Source organism: Notolabrus celidotus, chromosome 3 (assembly GCF_009762535.1).
Source record: "Notolabrus celidotus isolate fNotCel1 chromosome 3, fNotCel1.pri, whole genome shotgun sequence".
NCBI lineage: Eukaryota > Metazoa > Chordata > Actinopteri > Labriformes > Labridae > Notolabrus > Notolabrus celidotus.
The window spans coordinates 19,952,276-19,970,787 of record NC_048274.1 but is presented as its reverse complement, the minus strand read 5'-3'; positions in this window follow the sequence as shown (position 1 = coordinate 19,970,787).

The following is an 18,512-nucleotide window of genomic DNA, read 5'->3' as shown; positions in this document are numbered from 1 at the left end:
GATTGATGAGGTTGAAAACTGAGCAAGACTTTACACTAAAAATAATGTAAACTAGATAGTACAAATGCCTCTGGACATGCTCCTGGAAAACTATGTCCATGGCCTTAAAACATGGAGCTGGTGACCTTCTGATTTTTTCCCCCACGTTAGTCCAACAGTCTAAGGTAGCCACTGGATGCCTGAATGTGCACCTCTGGCTAAGTTAACATTGGATTGACAAGCCTGTGTTCTCTGAGCCTGACAGACAGAGTTGGCCGATTGTACAGCCAGCTGCAAGACATGTTTGTTAAAAAAAGAATTAATTGGAGCTTTATGGAAGAACTTTCACGATAAAAGCAACAGAGGCTGACTTATCTGGATTTTGAGAGGTTACTAGGTCAAACTCTCACTATCATTCCCATAATGCAACACTGCAAATGTTTTTCTGCTCACAACCAGGATTATTTCTTAAAAACTTTGGAAAGCTTCGTGTAATGCCACATACAACTCCTCATGCTGGGTAAACTGGGTTTAAAGTTTAAAAAAGTGGAAAAAAGTGGAATACCCCTTTAATGATTTTACTTCTGTTGCGTCAGTAGTAAAGTCAATAGCTTAGGGTGACATTAATGTAAGAAGACAGTCGCTCTGCTATCAAAGAAAACAGGGGCTTTGACCAGTTGGACATCAGAGAATAGGCTCCTGGCCTTGCGTGTGCCCGATCGGGCAAACCTTAATAGGATTATTTTGGACTGCAGGTCATGACACCTCACATGAAGTTGCCTCTGACCCAATATAAACTTACAGCATACCCCATTCACTGTAATGTGGAAAAGAGGTAATGTGGAGTGTAAATGGGTACAACTGAGTTAGACAGTGAGAAGATACAGATCAGTTAAGTACATCATCTGTCTTACTTTTACTATCATTATTTCATATTAATGAAAGAACTGTGACTCTAACTGCTACAGCTATTGCCATACGTCCTCCCCTATTATAGTTGATATTGTTGTTATTGCTGACTTTAAATTCAATTGAAGGTTCTGCTATTGCTACACAACTTTTACCATTACAACTGGCATTGGAGTCATGGCCAGTGTGTATGATCTGTTGTTGTTGTTCCGTTTGTTTGTCTCTATCAATCTCTCTCTGCATCTTCTTCTGTCCCTCTAAGCCCAGCATGGTCTCAGCAGATGTCTGTTCAATGTGAGTCTGGTTCTGCTCGAGGTGTCTGCCTGTCAAAAGGTAGTTTTCCTCATCACTGTAACTTGCTAATGCTGCAAAGTGCTCTGATCATTAATGTTAATGTTGGGTCACTGCAAGTTATATAACAAATATATGGTCTCAAGTGTCTTGAGATAACACTGGTTATGAACTGGCACTCTACAAGAGTCCTATGATTTATTTATTGTTTGATCTTGTGCACCACTGAACTGCTTTCCATGTTGTTCAGTTCACATTATTATCTTATCTCCTGCATGCCATTTGGTCAAAGTACTCCATTAGACAATAAAACAATATACAACTCCTGCTGCACACAGAGGTAAAGTTCTTTTTTTATTCAGTTGAGGTTGCAACCCAGATAACTCTGACATCTGTGTAAGCATTAAAACAGTCTGTTTGTGTATTTGACTTTTTCAGTTTCAGGATAACCCAAAACATTAATATGCATAGTTTGTTCTTTGAAATTAGGGTTGTATGGTTAAGTGTGTAATGTATGAGTAAGTGTGTTACCCACAGAAGACAGCTCAGTCCCTTTGATGAGAAACTGTCCAGAAAACAGCACAGGAGCTATTACTGCAGACAGGGTCAAAACTACCACATAATTCAGCTAATTCAGCTGTTTGAGTTTGCAGGCTTTAAAAGACACAAAAATAAAAACAAACTGGAAAATGAGAGATTCCGACAGCAAAGCTGACATACCGTTTACTGTCGAGTTGACCCTTTTGAACCAGTGTTTTCAGAGAGGCAGAGTATGACACAATGGACCAAAAGACAGAGAGGTGAGGGTAGAAACTTTTGTGCTAACTGGAGAGCAGGAGAGATCCCAACACTTGTGGTGCACATGTGGGAACTGAGCTGAAGCCCACCAACTCAGAGAGCTACTGCTGTCATGTGTGGGACTTCAGGATTTATCTGAATTAGAGGATACCAGTGGCTAACATGGCTGCAGTCTGCATCGCTCACCATCCAGAGTTCCTTGACTTACTGTTTCTGAATTTTCTTTGATTATAAGAAGGGACGCCAATGTGTCGTGTCTGCAAATAGTGCATAGTGGGCATTCTGGCGGCAATTAAAGCATTGTAAAATGTCTAAATTCAGAGTAGACTTACACTGATACTAGTGTTTGGGACCAACTTTCATAAAATTAACAAAATGACTTGGTAGAGTTGACCCTGTCCATATTTGCAACATATTTCTGGGCTGTTTTTTTGTGTTGCAGTCAAACAGTAATCCGAATATGAACAGTCAACTAGAGCTGATGAAAATGTAGCAGAAGTATATACAAAGTATTAAAAAAAATACAAAATTTAAGTACAAGAATTACGTCTAACTAGTATTTTATTACAGTACGAGATAATCCACACAGTTCTCTACAGTCTCAATGTCATTTTCTGATCTTCAGAGCAGGGGTTCCCAAACCTTTTAGTCCACAACCCCTAAAGTAACAGTGCTGAGTAATAGTCCTGAGGTGGTTAGATGTTACTAACAGCCGCATGTAGGAACTCGTTTGACAATCCAAAAACCTACACATTAAATATGTAATTTATAAAAGGCTAGAAGCAGCATCATTTCCTCGGGGGTCATGAGGCAATAAAGTAAGAGGAACATTGCTCTAAAATGTAGTTACAGTTTTTGAATACCTTTACAACAATGGATAAAATATGTTATTTTTGATCATTCTAAGTTTTGTTGATTTTTGGAAGGCATTTCTTGGCCACCCCCTATCAGTGTCTTGCGATCACTCAGAGGTACTGACCCCTACTTTGGGAGCCACTGCTTTAGAGAACACTTATTATATCTGTAGCACTGTGTCAAACCAGAGGCTGTGGATGTTCACATATTGATCATAGTTTTCTGTAAAAACGTTTTCTCAGTGGGAAAAAAATTCTGTTATGTTTTTCTACTGGTAGAAATAAAGCACCTTCTTTTGTTTGAATGAAAACATTTAAAACATGTAACATTAACAACACAGCCTAGCTCATTCATAATAGAACAATGTAGGTGTTGTCTTTTCACAGGAAAAAAAAGACAAACTAAGCATGTAAAATTATCAGGAAGTCTATGGTGCAACAGGTGACTGCAGTATTTCATAGGACAGAAATAGATCTTGCATGAGTTCAGGTTGGAACAGAGACAATCAATAGATAACGGTGTCAGTGAGGGTCACCACGTAAACATAAAAAATCTGCTGAATAGCACTGCTCATAAGTTTCCCTCACGCAACCATGAACAAACCGTGCAGCGGGAATTCACATGTTCTGTGTGTATGGGTGGGGGTTACTGGATCACCTTCCCTTCCTGACCAGGCGTGAATACCAGATTAGTAAGTGAGCTAATGGTCCCCCCTCCCTCTGATCCCCCCCTCTACCTTATGCAAGCCTGTATTTGCGCTCTGCGGCAATAACAATAGTTGCGTGCGGAAATATCTCGGTCATCCATCTTTCTGTCACCTCTCCCTCTGTAGCGGAGCACGAAGGTGTCATAACTGAGCGTAAATAGGCAAGACCAAGGAAGGCTGGATCATAAAGAAAACCCCTTAACTCATGATCCAGAGCAGCAGAAAGCACGAAACAACCCGAGTCAGACACGCTGTGCGTGCAGGATCACTTGGCTTTGTTTCATCTCAGAACAAAAGAATGAATATGGCTCCAAAATAACATTAATAATTATTACAATTATTTCATTAAAATTTTAGAATACTCTCTTAAAAAATTAAAATGGTGAAACCAATACAATAAACACAAATAAAATACTTGGAATTAGAATTTAATAGTTGCGTAAACACAATGTTCTGCGTTAAAACATGGGAAACGTGGTAGCCAAAGGAGATCAAAGCATATCAGTGGCTGTGAACTTTCAGACATTTACATCTAAAAACAAAGTCTATAATAAAACAAAAAAACGTATCCCATATTTAATATTATTCTTTCTAATTATGCAGTAAATTGTCTACAAACTGGGACAGCGTCTTATAGTTTCTCTGAGACGCTTGGAAAATGTTGATGTTGTTTTGGAACATGATCCACTTGTAGTCATCTTCATATCTCCTTACATTTGCTAAGAAGTTTTACAAAACTGTTTGGTATAGTAATTGCACATTAAAATACATTTTGAGTATGGAAGATCTTAACCCAGATCCCACTTGATTGTCTGGGTGAAACAGTGAGCACTTTGCATCTGTTGAGACTAGGCTTTCAATTAAAGACAGTGGATGAGTCTTTGAAAGGATCTGAGACCCCTTTAGGACTATACTGTACATCTGATGTGAACTATTTTGCTGTCTTTTACTTGTTTTAACTTGGTTTATCCCTTTTTGAGACACTAATGGGTGTAAGTATGGATGTAGCTGCCATCATCAAGGATCAAGAATGTGCTTTGTTTTCTTCCTTTTTTTTCTTCTTTTTTTTTTTACGACTGGAGGTGGGGGGTCTTTGCTGTTTCTGTTTATATGTTTAGAGTGCAATAAAACCGTTACAAAGTAATCTTACCAGGATATAAATCAACACAAAATGCTGTTTCATTGACCATGTCAGTCAGATTTTGTATGAATGCATTGTGTTGATTTTCTACTTCTCTGAGATCTCTTTACTCCCAAACTGAATAGCTGCCTGCTGTGCCTCCGCTGCAACTCTGCTTGTTGTGCAAAAGCCATTGACATGACTTTTGTTCTCTAAGATAACATTATTACATGATCATACATAATAATATTTTATATGTATTATATAGCCTTAAAAACCTCTTAAAGAAGCTTTCAGTCTGATCATATAAAGAAGTAAAACTTTATAAAGTTGAATGTTGGCTCATAAATGGGCCCATGACAGTGAGCCCGTGTGCACTGAAAGTTTTGTGTTGGTGGGAAGGCTCTAGACTGCACGCAGCAAAACATAACATCCACCTAGCTGAAAGTGAGTAAATTGACTGAATTGAGGTCATGACCCTAATTAACTGTCTGGTCATGGTTGCATGATGGCGCCATGGTTAAGAAAAGGACGCTTTCCCCCATCTCATAGGAAAATCTTTTAAGATGTACTGACTATAAAGTAAAATTAAAAAAACTGTAGAAAGTTGATGACAAACCCAGAAATTTTTTTTACCCTTTTCTAAAGCTTTTTTCAACTTTTTCTTTCCGTTAACGTGAACACTTTCTATTAAGCCCTCTGTGGCTGCAGCACGAGGCATCTGTACTCATCAGAGAAGCTATAGAGTAGAATGACGTTAAGTAGGTCAAAAAAGGGAGCAAACTAAATATGCACATGTGTCCTCGGAATTCAAGTCAAAAAGTTGATAAGTAACTGAAACTGGAAAAATTAAATGAGTCAAAAAAATATACTTTGGACTCAGAATGTTGCCTTTGGTTTCATTGAAGTTGAAACAGAAAAACATGCAAAATGGCAATTGTCTAAATGTTATTTGTGATGTTTTTGCCTTCTATTGACACAGGGTCTTTGTTGTTATATTGAAATATTATCTAAGATCTGGATTTTTTGACACCATATGCAAGTTATTTTTTAAAACCAAAAACACGCTTAAAATTTTTACTTTGTAGGTTTGATATATGATTATATTTTGCATTATATACAACAAGTCTACCCCCACAGACTATTTGCAATAAAGAATTTACATCAGTTTCTCTAATCTTTGTAAAGTTAGCAGAGAGTTAGCAGGCCGCTCTGGCCTAATCAGCCTATGTTCGCTGTTGTTGCCTCATTTATTAATAGCCCATTTATTCTCTATAGGATAAACAGTGTGTAGGCATTTGTTCTGGTAGCTGATCCGTTTTTTCTATAGGGGGAAATAAGATATGGATAAGCTTGGCACGCAAAACAAGTCATGCATGTCACATATTAACCTTTTCTGCCCCCTACACACGCACACACACACACACACACACACACACACACACACACACACACACACACACACACACACACACACACACACACACAAAGAGACATACATGTTGCTCCACCATAGGTTTCAGTCTGTGCAGTGCAAACCAACGGGCCGTCAACCAGCCTATCGTCTATCGGTTGAACCCCAGAGAGTGATTTTTGAAGAGGTCCCACTCTGATCCATTTTCGACGGCCCATAAGGAATGCGTCATTGCTTGCATTTGAATGTCATAAATAGGATATTTGCCACAATCACTTGCACCATTAGCATCATGTAACTCCTTTATGCAAAAAAAAAATTTAACAGGTATTTATTGATGCATTTATTGATTATAATTTTGATATTTGGAATGTGGAAGCAGACCACTGGCTGAGATGTGCACATACTTATGTATATTCATTCCGAATGTTAGGAAACTACCATGAATGATAAATCCATCATAAACAGAGCAGTAATAAAGATCCTGGAGTAAAATGAACATATATGTTTTAATTGAATTAGTATATGGGACCTAAATTTCACAATCATGTGTTTCGTGATGTATGGCTGGTAATGTGGGTATTTGTGTGCTCAAAACGATATTATCGTTACATTTGTCTTCATGGCAACATTTATAATCCCATTTTGTCCCTGTGATTACCTTCAATATTACTTTCTTTAAAATAGACACATTAAGACATTGTATGTTGAAAAAGCATGGGACAGAGAGAATGGCAGAGTAACTGCAGGCCACAAGTTGTAGACGCGAGAACTGTGCCAGACTTCACTTTTGCCTGCTGAGTGGTTCTCTTGCTAATAGACGATCTACGGGTTAATCATTGTGCATTGCGTGCAGACTGTGTTTGCTTGGACAGAGCCAAGGGTCGGGAGGTTGTGTACAGAAAAGAGCTGAGGGAGGTATCAGTCACCCTTCTCTATCATAACAGTCATCGGCCGTTTTTATTAGACAGCACGCTAAGCTGTGGAGTAAAAAACAGTTCACATTTGTATGCCAACTGTGTGTCAGTGCCATATCAGCTAGATGTGCATGTCTATAAAGTTGATTCCCCACGATTTAAAAAAAAAATACAATGCCTGGTATTTCTCTCATTCCAGTCTGTTGGACTAATGCAGAATATCATGAGCTAAAAAAACTTGGTAGTATAAAAGAAAGGCCACGACTTTGGCAGCTCAGTTATTTATGCACTCTCGTGATTTTCATGAGATGAGATTTTGCATGAAATGGCTCTTATATTGAATTAGAAGAGCTGTTAGGAGAATTAACTAATGAAGTGGCTCATGTTCATCTAGTCACAAATATAGTATTAAATCAGTTTCAAACACAAATCTTGTCCATTGGTGTTCATGTCAACAACTGTATAACTTTACTGCTTTTTTGCAATTTCATTGGTTAATTTGCCTCAATGCAAATAAAATTGCAGCAAGTAACAAAGTATTTAACTCTTCTAATGTGGTGGAGGATATAAAAAAACACTCAACATAGAGGATAATGAGGATGATGGGATGGATGAAGGACAGTAAGAATAAGTTAACGTTGTGAATTTAAACTACTTAAAGCTGGGGTTGGTAGTCAGATTTTAGATGCACTTTTTGTAATACTGGTTAAAATTATGTTTATGTCCTGATGACAATCAATACACAATGTGTTCTTAAAAAAGAGCGAAAAAAAAAAGCCGCTATCTACAGCCGGAGTAAACCTGGGAAAACACCAACCAATCCCTGCCATCAGGAGCCAAATTATGAATCCAATCAAATGCCGTTCTGCTGTTTTGCCGTTCTGCCCGCCTCCTGCGCGTACATGTCATGTTTGTTTGTGTTTTTAACTTTCGCTATGATACTGTTTTGTGTTTTCTTACCACTGAGTGAGACATGAGTTGAGGTACAGCTGGCATGCAGCTGCCAGTTTCCATTGTTCCAAAGTTAGACAAATCTGTTTTTACCACATTTAAGTTAATCAAAGCTGGATTATTTGCACAAATGTTACACAATAAATTACATGCATTTCAATTAAACGTCTAGCATAATTGTCTCATTTCATCAGCAGCTTCTGTAAACAATCCACACTCTGAGTTGCAACAGACTGTTGTCACAATAAATAGTGATTGGAAAGAACGTCTATAGAATGTTAATGAGGAGCATCCTCTTGCCTCCTAAACCTCTACATAGGGACTCCAGTCTTTTTGGAGAAGTCATAACTGACTGCTTCGCTCTGACGAGTGAGAGAGAAACTAAGGTGCATTGCGCAATCATGTCAAGTACATTATATATGTTAGCATACAGCAGCTCTGACAGTGCTCCATAAGAAGATGGCAACCGAGAAAATGTTCCTAAAGCATGATTGGTACCCCAGTTTGGTTTGTTGGTAGGAACCGTTAAACCAGAAGGCCTGAAGTAATATTTTTTTACCTGGATTGTGCTCTGGCCAAGTCAAACAGGTCAGATGTTGACTGTACCACAACACAAACACACACTCTGGCAATAACACTGGTGGGCATGTTTGTACACGAGCTGGAAAGTGCTGGTCAAGTGCCACCATGTGTGGTGAGCTTTCCTGTCCTTGTGTGTTTTTACTTTGTTTGTCATTCCACCAAGTACAATCATACCAGGAAGGATTGAAGGAGGTATAGTTTTGTTGTTTCTTGCTTGACTCTTGCTGAACAATTACCACCCTTTAATAACCACTGTTGTAACCATGCCTCTGTTAATTGATACACTCCTCTTGTAATTATCAGTTGCTGTGGACTTTCTTAATGTTTACCAAAATGTCACGTGCCATGATTTGGGAGAATGCTGCTTTTTAACCCAATGAGAGAAGATTCTGTAAATGTAGCTGATTATTACCAGCTGCTAACAGACCCTCTGATGATATATGATAATGTATTCTCTTATAGCCCACCTTGTTTCCATGTTGCCCCTGAGTGCATCATCCATATCCAGCCACGCAATGACCCAAAGTGCCCTGTTTTGTACTCACAAACTGTGGTTTAACAAAACTTGTTTCTACTGGTTCTCTAAGTTGGGTCTTTAAACATAACCTATGTTTTAGAAGTTCGATTTTCCATTAGTTTCACCAAACATTTATGTAAAAGAAAGAGTTTACAGTCAAGCATTTTTACAGTCATTACATAAGGTCAAACACTAAACTTGAAGATTTATTGTTGATAAATTTTTCTACTTGATCCCCCACTTAAGACACGTAGGTAATGAGAGAGTGCTGGAATCTGACACACAATGATAAGCAGAGATAAATAATTCCCTTGCGTGAGGAAGCTCTGGTTATGCAGGTACACGTGTAGCACTGAGGCTATTGTGTGCCAAGCTTTATCTCCTTAATCAGTTTTCTTTGCCACCACTTAATCATTTGTGCATGCCAAGGCTCAGACACATTGGATTCATTACACGCAGTGGGAGAACAGAGGCAGGATGACGACACCTGGTCTGATAGTGCTGACTTAGCTGCTGGACGGCAGTGAAAATTACACAGCCACTGGCCATTCTTTTATACCAGTGGGAATAGATTCAATCGAGTGCATTGTGAAGCTCTCCAACATCTGAACTCTCTGTCTCTCAACATGCTCGTTAATGCATCGCTGAGAGTGACAAAGAAGCATAATAAAAAGAAACATATGAAGACTGACGATCTGGCTGTGAATGTGAATGTGTGTGTTATTGTAGTTGACAGGGCTCATCAAGGTGTGTAGTTGTGCAGCTTCACAGCTTTTTAAGTTTCTTTGCAGGGATGACTGAGACGTCAATGTGGCTTCATGATACACACAAGAGTAAAAGCAAGTAATGAATATATAGCGTATGCAATGCAGGCAGAGGCAATAAAAAGTAAAGTTAAGAGAGTTAACAGCATGGCTGCAGTGTGCCGTGCTGGCATGTGTGATAAGTAAGGGCAGTAATCCAACATCTCTCTAACTCGCAGGCCTCACAAAGCAGGAGATTAAAGATGGTGATCTTGGTGATAGGGGAATGTCAAAGAGACACGATAGAAACAGCTGAGGAACCTGCCACACCTGGCATACAGTACGCATATGTTGCAATGTTTGCCTGTGTGTGTGCATGTTCGCTGCTGTAGGTATGTGTACAGGCACGGATGTGTTTAAGCTAGGTAGTTTGTGTGAGAATGACTGAGAGAGAGAGGAGTCAAGTTGTTTGTTGCCAGTGGGTGTAACCTGGCTTAGATAAATTTTGATCCCTACAGGGCAGCTCTGCTTGTCATCCACCCATCTCTGGGATGTGAGCATCTCATAAACACCACAACAAAAAAATTGGCTCCCTTCCCTTGTCTCCTTTTCCACTCCTTTTCCTTGCATGTTTATAGAAACTAAACGCTATCGTCTCCTCTCATCCGTTCACATTCTGCGGGCGCCCTGCATGCGAACAAGCATGTTTAATAAAACACAGGAGCTGATGACTAATGAGGAAATCATAAATGATGAAGTGGTTTGGATTTGGGAGAAAAGACAAGACTACCAATGTTATCATATCACAGTGACAGGACGCAGTGTTCACACAGTTTACCCTGCAATGCCACATCAAATGCGGTAACAAATGGATCTGCCAACAGCCCATTACCCCACCTGTCAGGTGAGAAATTATTCAAATCTGATCTGCAGCCAGTTCTCAGCTTCCAGCTGTAATTTATGAGCAATTTTAATTGTAGCAACGCCAAAAAAAAATACCTCATACATACCTGCTTGGCCTTAGGTGACTTTTTATTGTCAGACTGACTCTCTTTGATGTTCATATGTTCTGCAAGTAATATTCAACGATCATTCTGGATACTTTAATGTGTTATAAGTTCCTTACTGCCTTAAAATGGGTTAGTTTAGTATCTAAACTATTACATAAAGAGTTTCATAAGATTGTCAGTTCAACCTGAAAACACTCTCCAGTGATGTAAATCAATACATCAGTACAGAGGTTTTAGCTTAGCTGTTTTGTAGCATTAAATTAATCAAATAAGGTAAGAGGTTTTGTTGCAAAATCAGCAGCTGACCCAGGACTGAGGTCAGGAGAAGAGGATAGCAGCTGTATGTCTATGATAAGGAGATAAAACTTGAGCATCAGCCTCTGGGAATTAACTCCCTCTCTCATTCACCTCAGCTGAATACAAGGTTGCATTCTGGGATACATTGAGGGTCAAATTTTGGTGACCATCTTTTATCATTTTTCACCAGTACTGTAGGTGTGTATCGTTAAGTAACCTCTGTCAGTTACACTTTATACAGCCATATCATCATAGCACTGACCTGACATGGACATAATCACTTCTCTTCAACCAAATAAGGAAGCACTGCGTTCATAGATCATATGTTTGATACAGTATGATTGTAACTTAAGTAGACGTCATCCTTATTTACTGTATTTCTGACTCACTTCACCACCAGCCATGACTTGCTCTTTTTCTAGCAAAGTTTGGAGGAGTAGACTGAAGATAAATGTGACTAAATGTGACAAAACCTTATTCATTGGATCATGACTGATGATTATGATCCATGCGTGTGATTAAAGAAAAAGAAAGACCAGACATAAATATTATTTTGTCTGACTCATGATTCTCCCTCTAAATTTGTCAGTACAGTAATTCACTATGTCACGACACAATGCCACAAGTTGCTCCATCAAGGAAGAGGTCAATTGGGACACATCACATGTGAGTTACAACACCAGTGTCAAAAGTTGCAATATCCAGAAGGATCGAGCTCATTTTCTTTCACTATTCTCAACTCATAATTTTTCAGCAAAGTCTTCTGCTTTTCAAATAATATTTTGTCATTCAGGAGAAATCCATTTTATTTTTGCAAGAGTCAGTCAATTTGATTGCTATCATTATCATACAGTAAACATGAGGCTAACAGCAGCATTCAGTTAGCTTGCACAAAGACTGAGAAAAAGGAGAAGTTAAACTTAATAAAGCAACAACAAGACGTGATGTAATATCTTTACACTTTGTATTGCAGTTATGAGAATTGAGATAAACTTGGACCATTAGTTGTTTCCAGTTTTTATTGCTAATGTCAACAGGCTGTAGGCAGTGCCTTGCACTCTAGGAATGCTACCATACCTCTGATTGGGAGCTAGGGGTGTCATGGTATCAGATTTTCACCTCATAATTTTGTTGCCAAAAGTTCATGGAGCGACATTTTACTGCATGAACTCTATTAGTAAACACAATTGACTTACATGTCTGTATCCTATTCGAATGATGTTCAGCTTTATTTTTTATCCACGTCACCAGCTGACAGAAACTTCTAATTAAAGAAAACGTACAGTCTTCTTCTCAAATAATTCTACGTTACATGTTTTCCATGAAAATCATGAAATCCAAAAAACACACTTTATTGGGGGGTGCTTTCACCTGCCATCTCCTCCAACATGATTTGCACTGCAATAGTTGATACACACTTTTGCAAAGGTTAGCTAGCTAAGTAGAAAGCAAACTGCTTTCTCCATCAGCTGCTGCTGCTTCTTCTTAATCTCCCTTTATGGCAGATTGCAACCAGCGTGAAGAACCAGTACTGTCTCCTACTACAAACTAATTAGTTACCAGCATGTAATTTGGAGTGGTTTATTTTAGCCCTGGACTGCATTTTTTTCATTTTTTTTATTATTTTAATCATTATTATCTAAACCATTGTCTTAACATGTATTTATTTATTTTATATATAAAAAAATAATTATTTATTTCTCTATTTATTTCTTGTGTTCATCTGATCTTGTTAACTCTACCTTATTTTTAACTTTTTTTTCCACTCTTACTTATTTTATTAATTTTACTGTGTTGATTTTCTTTTCTTTTTAAGTATTTCTTTTTTTAATGTTCTCGTTCTTGTATGTACGTCGCTTTGAATAAAAGCGTTTGCTAAATGACATTGTAACATTGTAACATTGTAATCATGCCTTTTATAATTTTTTTATAAGTTTACCATTGCTGTTGTTTTCTGACTGTCTGTTATTCTGTGAAGCACTTTGGGCTACATGTTTTTATGTATGAAAGGTGCTTTATAAATAAAGTTGAGTTGAGTTGAGAACCAATAACATATCTGTTGTTTTTCAATAGTTTTGATAATAAATGTCAATATTAAAACCAGTGTTAATATGTGTTGTCTGTACAGTTTTATTGTTCAGTTGACAGCTCAACAACACAACACAACACAACACAACACAACACAACACAACACAACACAACACAACACAACACAACACAACACAACACAACACAACACAACACAGTGTGCAGTTAGTACCTCTTTAAAATCTGGCCTACACACTGAGCACATAAACAATCTGGAGACACTCCCATGAACACATGAATGAAAACTTTTTTGTGAATGACAGCAGGTGTATGACAAATAATTCTCTCTGTGTGTCATTGAAGACCTTTCATTCTGACTACGAGCTGTGTTCTTTGGCTCTAAGCTCTAGGACAGAGGGCTCTTCTCAAATCTTTAGACTTTTACTGTCTGAAAAAAAGTCCTGTTTAATATGAAAAACCTTTCAGTATTTGATAGCATGATTTATGAAACTCACTCAGCACATGTTGAATATGTAGGTTAGCCACTCAGTGGTGGAAGATATGACACCAAAGACAAGACTTTTTAACACACCACCAAAACAGACAGGCTGCGCTGGCAGAATTCTGCAGTGTTGTTCTTCAACTAAGTAACAATAGCCTACTGAACAAGCCATGTTTATTTGGTTTGATTGTGAAATAGCAAAACCATACCACTCAAAGCCAGGCTTTGCCTTGCTAGATCAACGTTGACAACATGATTCAAATATTTTAACTAAACACTGACAGTGGACAGAGCCTGACAGATATGTGTTTTGAAAGCTCACATTTATTTGAGAACAGAACAGCAGCTTCGTTTTTCTGTTGAAATAAGAGGCAAATACCACACTAAAAGAGTTCTTAGCTGATCAGTTAAGACAATGGACGACCGTGACATTTAGTGAAAAAAAATCTAAGGTAAAATAAATTATACTTTATTAACTATTAGGTTCTGCAGTACACAGCTAAAATTAGCATCTGACCACATTAGTTTTATGAAATCCACTTAAAGCCTAGTATTAGACAAGTAGTAATGTTGGCATTGAATGATGTCAGCATTAAAGATGTGAATTTTAAGATTATTATGCAGGTAGCCAGGAATTTACAGCATTTTATTTTTACTGTGAAACACTATTACATGTTAAAGTTATTAAGCAAGTCAATATGAATCTTAGATGTTGTCCAATAACAGCTGGAGGGCAAGCAGATATGTCGTTTTACCTTGAAACGCCTCTGCCTTTTTGCTTCCCAATGTCTTTACAGTCACTAATCAAGTAAAAAATCTGTGTTATGACAATTTGTCATGTTTATTATATACAAAACTTTGGCAAACCTGGATCCCAGCAGCGCACTGATATAGCAAACAAGCTTTCCACTGTGAGCGCAGCTGTGTAAGATTGATGTTTTATTGAATAGCTGTTGGTTAAGCATTTGAGAAATTAAATGAGTTACCTTCAATGAATAAATAGGCATGTCTACTTTTCAAGACCATGCAAGGCCTTAATTCCCCATCTGTTCATATAATTAGTTTAAAAGGGGACATCCGTATCATCATCTTTATGCTTGAATGCAAGCTAAAAATGCGAACATAGCTTGAACTAGCAAACAAGAAATTCACATTTTACACAACATTCCCAGTGTAATCCAGTACATCCCAAAGAGAAACATGGTCAATTGCTATTTCCAGATTTGCAAAATATATCTATACTAGAATCAACATATTCACCTGACATTCAGAATTCTTGGATACATGCAAAGCTAGTGAAATTTGTTAAACAATGATAGTCTAACCAATGCTCTGTTGAGTCACAGTGATCGAGTGGCTTGAGAAATCAGAGTATTTTGGTTCAAAACTTTGATCTGGATTGAAACATCTCAAGATGTATCACAATGCAGGTATCAATGTGAATGACTCACAGTTATGGAACGGAGGAATGCGCTCATAATAAGGAATGTAACTAACATTGCAGTAACTAAGGGCTGAGCACAAAACACAAATACCCTTTAAAGCAGTGCCAGGGTTAATTACATGCTCTGTGTTTTTAACTACCTTTCATGACCCGGTAGGCTCTGCTCTGTGGTAACCTTTGGTATCAATAGGACATGCATGCTCTCAGTATGTGTGTGCTTTGCTTGTATAAAGTTTGTGTGAATCCAGGTGTCAGTAATACTGAAATGTTTTAAGAGAACACAAAGACTGAAAATCTGCTGCTCATACATGACTCTTTAAACAACACCTGCTTTAGATAAAAAAGCATTAACTTTAAGAGATCACTCAATTTTGTAAGTGAAGAATTTTGATGAAACTGTGCCCTCAGGATGAATCCATCAAAGAGACACAATGAATCGACACCACATTCTGTTGATGTTGCCTGATTTCTGTGTCAGACTGTAAATCAAGACACCTTTTTAACTGTCTGTCATGCATCTTTATAAGTGTAAAAAATCCTAACTTACTCCCCACCAAGATGAGCTTTGTTCCCCACCCAACTGTACACCTGGTGACTGGCACATGCTCTAGCTCTACCTGCATACATGTTATGTATCCACATAAAGCTTAACATGTTCACCCGCACACCTCCGGCATCTGATCATAACTTGGTGGTATTTTCATCTGCACATAAAAACTCTGATGCTTTCATCTTGCATGTTTAGAATAGTTGATCTATCCCAGCTGTGTGTTCATAAAGTGTTATGTTTCTCAGAAAAGTTGTTTATTAAAGCCATTTTTATCTGATAATTAGAGGCAGAATATGAGAAAGACATTTATTGTAAAGCATTGTAAAGTACAAACATATTCCATGACAGAGCTGTAGTATATCAAATACCAAACAAAGAGATACCAGCTTATGTAAACGGTTCAGATCTTCTTACAGGTAAGCTGTTGTTTCCTGCTTTAGCATTTTATCCTGTCACACCTCCTCTGGGGCTATTTGGCCATCCACAAGGTTTTACCCCCTTCAATGTCTTCTGGCAGGAGGTTAGTGGTGCTTTCATTAGAGAGTTAGCTCTAACTGATGTCTTTCCTCGGAGCCAAAGCCACATTCTAGCATCGTCTTCTTCTCCTAGCTCCTTCACAACTTTGCTCAGGTTGGACCCTGTTATGCCAACACCTAGAAGCACTTGGACGACCGCACTGCTGCCTCTGGCTTTCCAGCTAGCCTCTTGGTACTCTGCTGCCAGCTCAAAGTATTTAAGATGTTTCCTTTCCTCTGCTGCTGTAATGCCCTTTTCCTAGGCGATGGTAAGCTGAATAATGAGGACCCATTTCTCCACAGCAGACCACATGACGATATCGGGTCAGAGAGAGTTGTTGTTGTGCTAGAGGCTGGCCTTGCTGTTACTACATAGTGGGCAGCCAACTTCCCTTCTCAAGCATTGGGCAATATTCTTATGGCATGGGAAGGTGTCGTACGCTGCCCTCAACAGAAAGCTGGGCCTGGCTTGGTGTCCTCCATCTATTCCCAGTATCATCCCATGTCCAGGCTCAATGAAGGCCCTGAGACACAGCTTTTATGTGGAAGTACTCTCGGTCCAGCTTGGTGACTTCATCCACGATTCTGGTCTTTAGCTGTGTCTTGGTGGCTTAAGACCAGAACTGTTGCGGTACTTCCCAGCCGAGTGTACCCAGTAACCCAGTGTGGATGGTCTGGGCTGAATCCATCACCTCTCAGTGTTGCAGATCGGAGATGGCGTGACCTAGAGTACCTCAATATGTGCAGCTACTTGCAGCCTATGCAGGTGGGAGCTTTTATTTTCCTTAAATACATTTTAAAATTCTTAAAATAAATGTTTAGTTATATTTAATATAAATTGTATTGTGCGAAAAACAAAATTATCTATTCTTGTAAAGATTGACGGAAATTGTTGCTTTCATTTTGGGTACCTTTTTAGTTTTCCAGCTTTGTGACCAGCTTAACTTCATTTAGCATAACTTATCAACCTTATATAAAGCAACTAAAAAACAGCTCATTGGATAGATAAAGTGAAACTCTAAAGTTTAAAGTATCCTCAATGACCAAAGTAGAGTTGTGTTAACAAAAAGAAACCTTAGTTGAAACACAACCAGAAGTTTTTTAATGATGAGGAGCTATGCGTTTTCCTTCAGTGTGAAGGTACAATACTTTTTGAAAGTCAATCTAAGATACTGAAGTTGTGATGCGATATTTTTTCCTAACTTACTTTTGCAGCTATTTATTATAACAGCAGGATTTAATTGTGTTAAATGGTGGGTAGTAAGCGTTAGGGGTGACCCCAAATAGTCGAATATTTGACGATTCGTTTTAACGAGCCTTAGTCGAATGCCAATCTCATAGTTGAATATTTGCATATGAAACGTGGATCATTCCATTCAAACCATGGGGGTGCTCAATGTCTAATTTTACATTATTTTCCTGTTTCCCGTAAAAAATTGTGTTTCATTTAGGTAATTAAATCTCCCCTGGTAATTTAAGGTGGACTCTCCCATTTAGCGGGAGCTGTGGAGCAGACGTACCTCAGCTGGCCTTTAAATCTTTCTACGTTCATGGTAGCTCAAAATGTCAGGAAATAAAACTTCAGTTGATCCTAAAAATAGTAATGAAGATGAGGAGCAGCTTCATGAAGAGGGTTGTGAGATCAAGGATTACCGGACCACACAAAAACTGTGCGGGGCCAAAAGAATGAGGAGGGATACCCAAAGCTGTCCGAAGCCTCAAAAACAATCCACAGCATCCCATCCACCTCCACGCCATCAGAGAGGATATTCTCAAAGACAGGATTTACAGTCAACAAAGCAAGGAGCGCACTTCTGCCCGTACACACGATGGTTTTCCTCGCATACAATTTGAAAAGACTTAAGCGGACAAAGACGCGATGAAAGACTGTTTTAAAAGGTTCTGTTAAGAGATTTAAAAACCCTCTAGCTGGTTCAGGTTTGATTCTGAACATTATACAGATGTTTAGCCTTAAGTTGGACAAACTACCCTCTGCAGCGCTGCTCTCCGTTGTGCGAACACTGTTTAAATATCTCCTGATTCCTTTCTCTATAACGGCGCGTTGTTCCATGTTTAACAGATGGCGGCCTTATTTGAGTATTCTCTCCATCACCTCGTTGTTTTTGCAATATAGATTTAAAAAAATCCAAGTTTTATACTTATAATATTCTGTTGTCCCTTTTACTTTAAGCTACGAGTCTCTTAATTGTAAATGGTTATGCTTAATATTGTCATGCGGTCACCATCATGCAGACTTTGGGTCAATAAGGAAAAACAATAAACATTCGACTATTCGTCGACTATGGGCAAAATCTGATGAATCAGATTCGACTAAGCAAATCCTTAGTCGGGCTCACCCCTAGTAAGCGTATACTCCTTAGGCC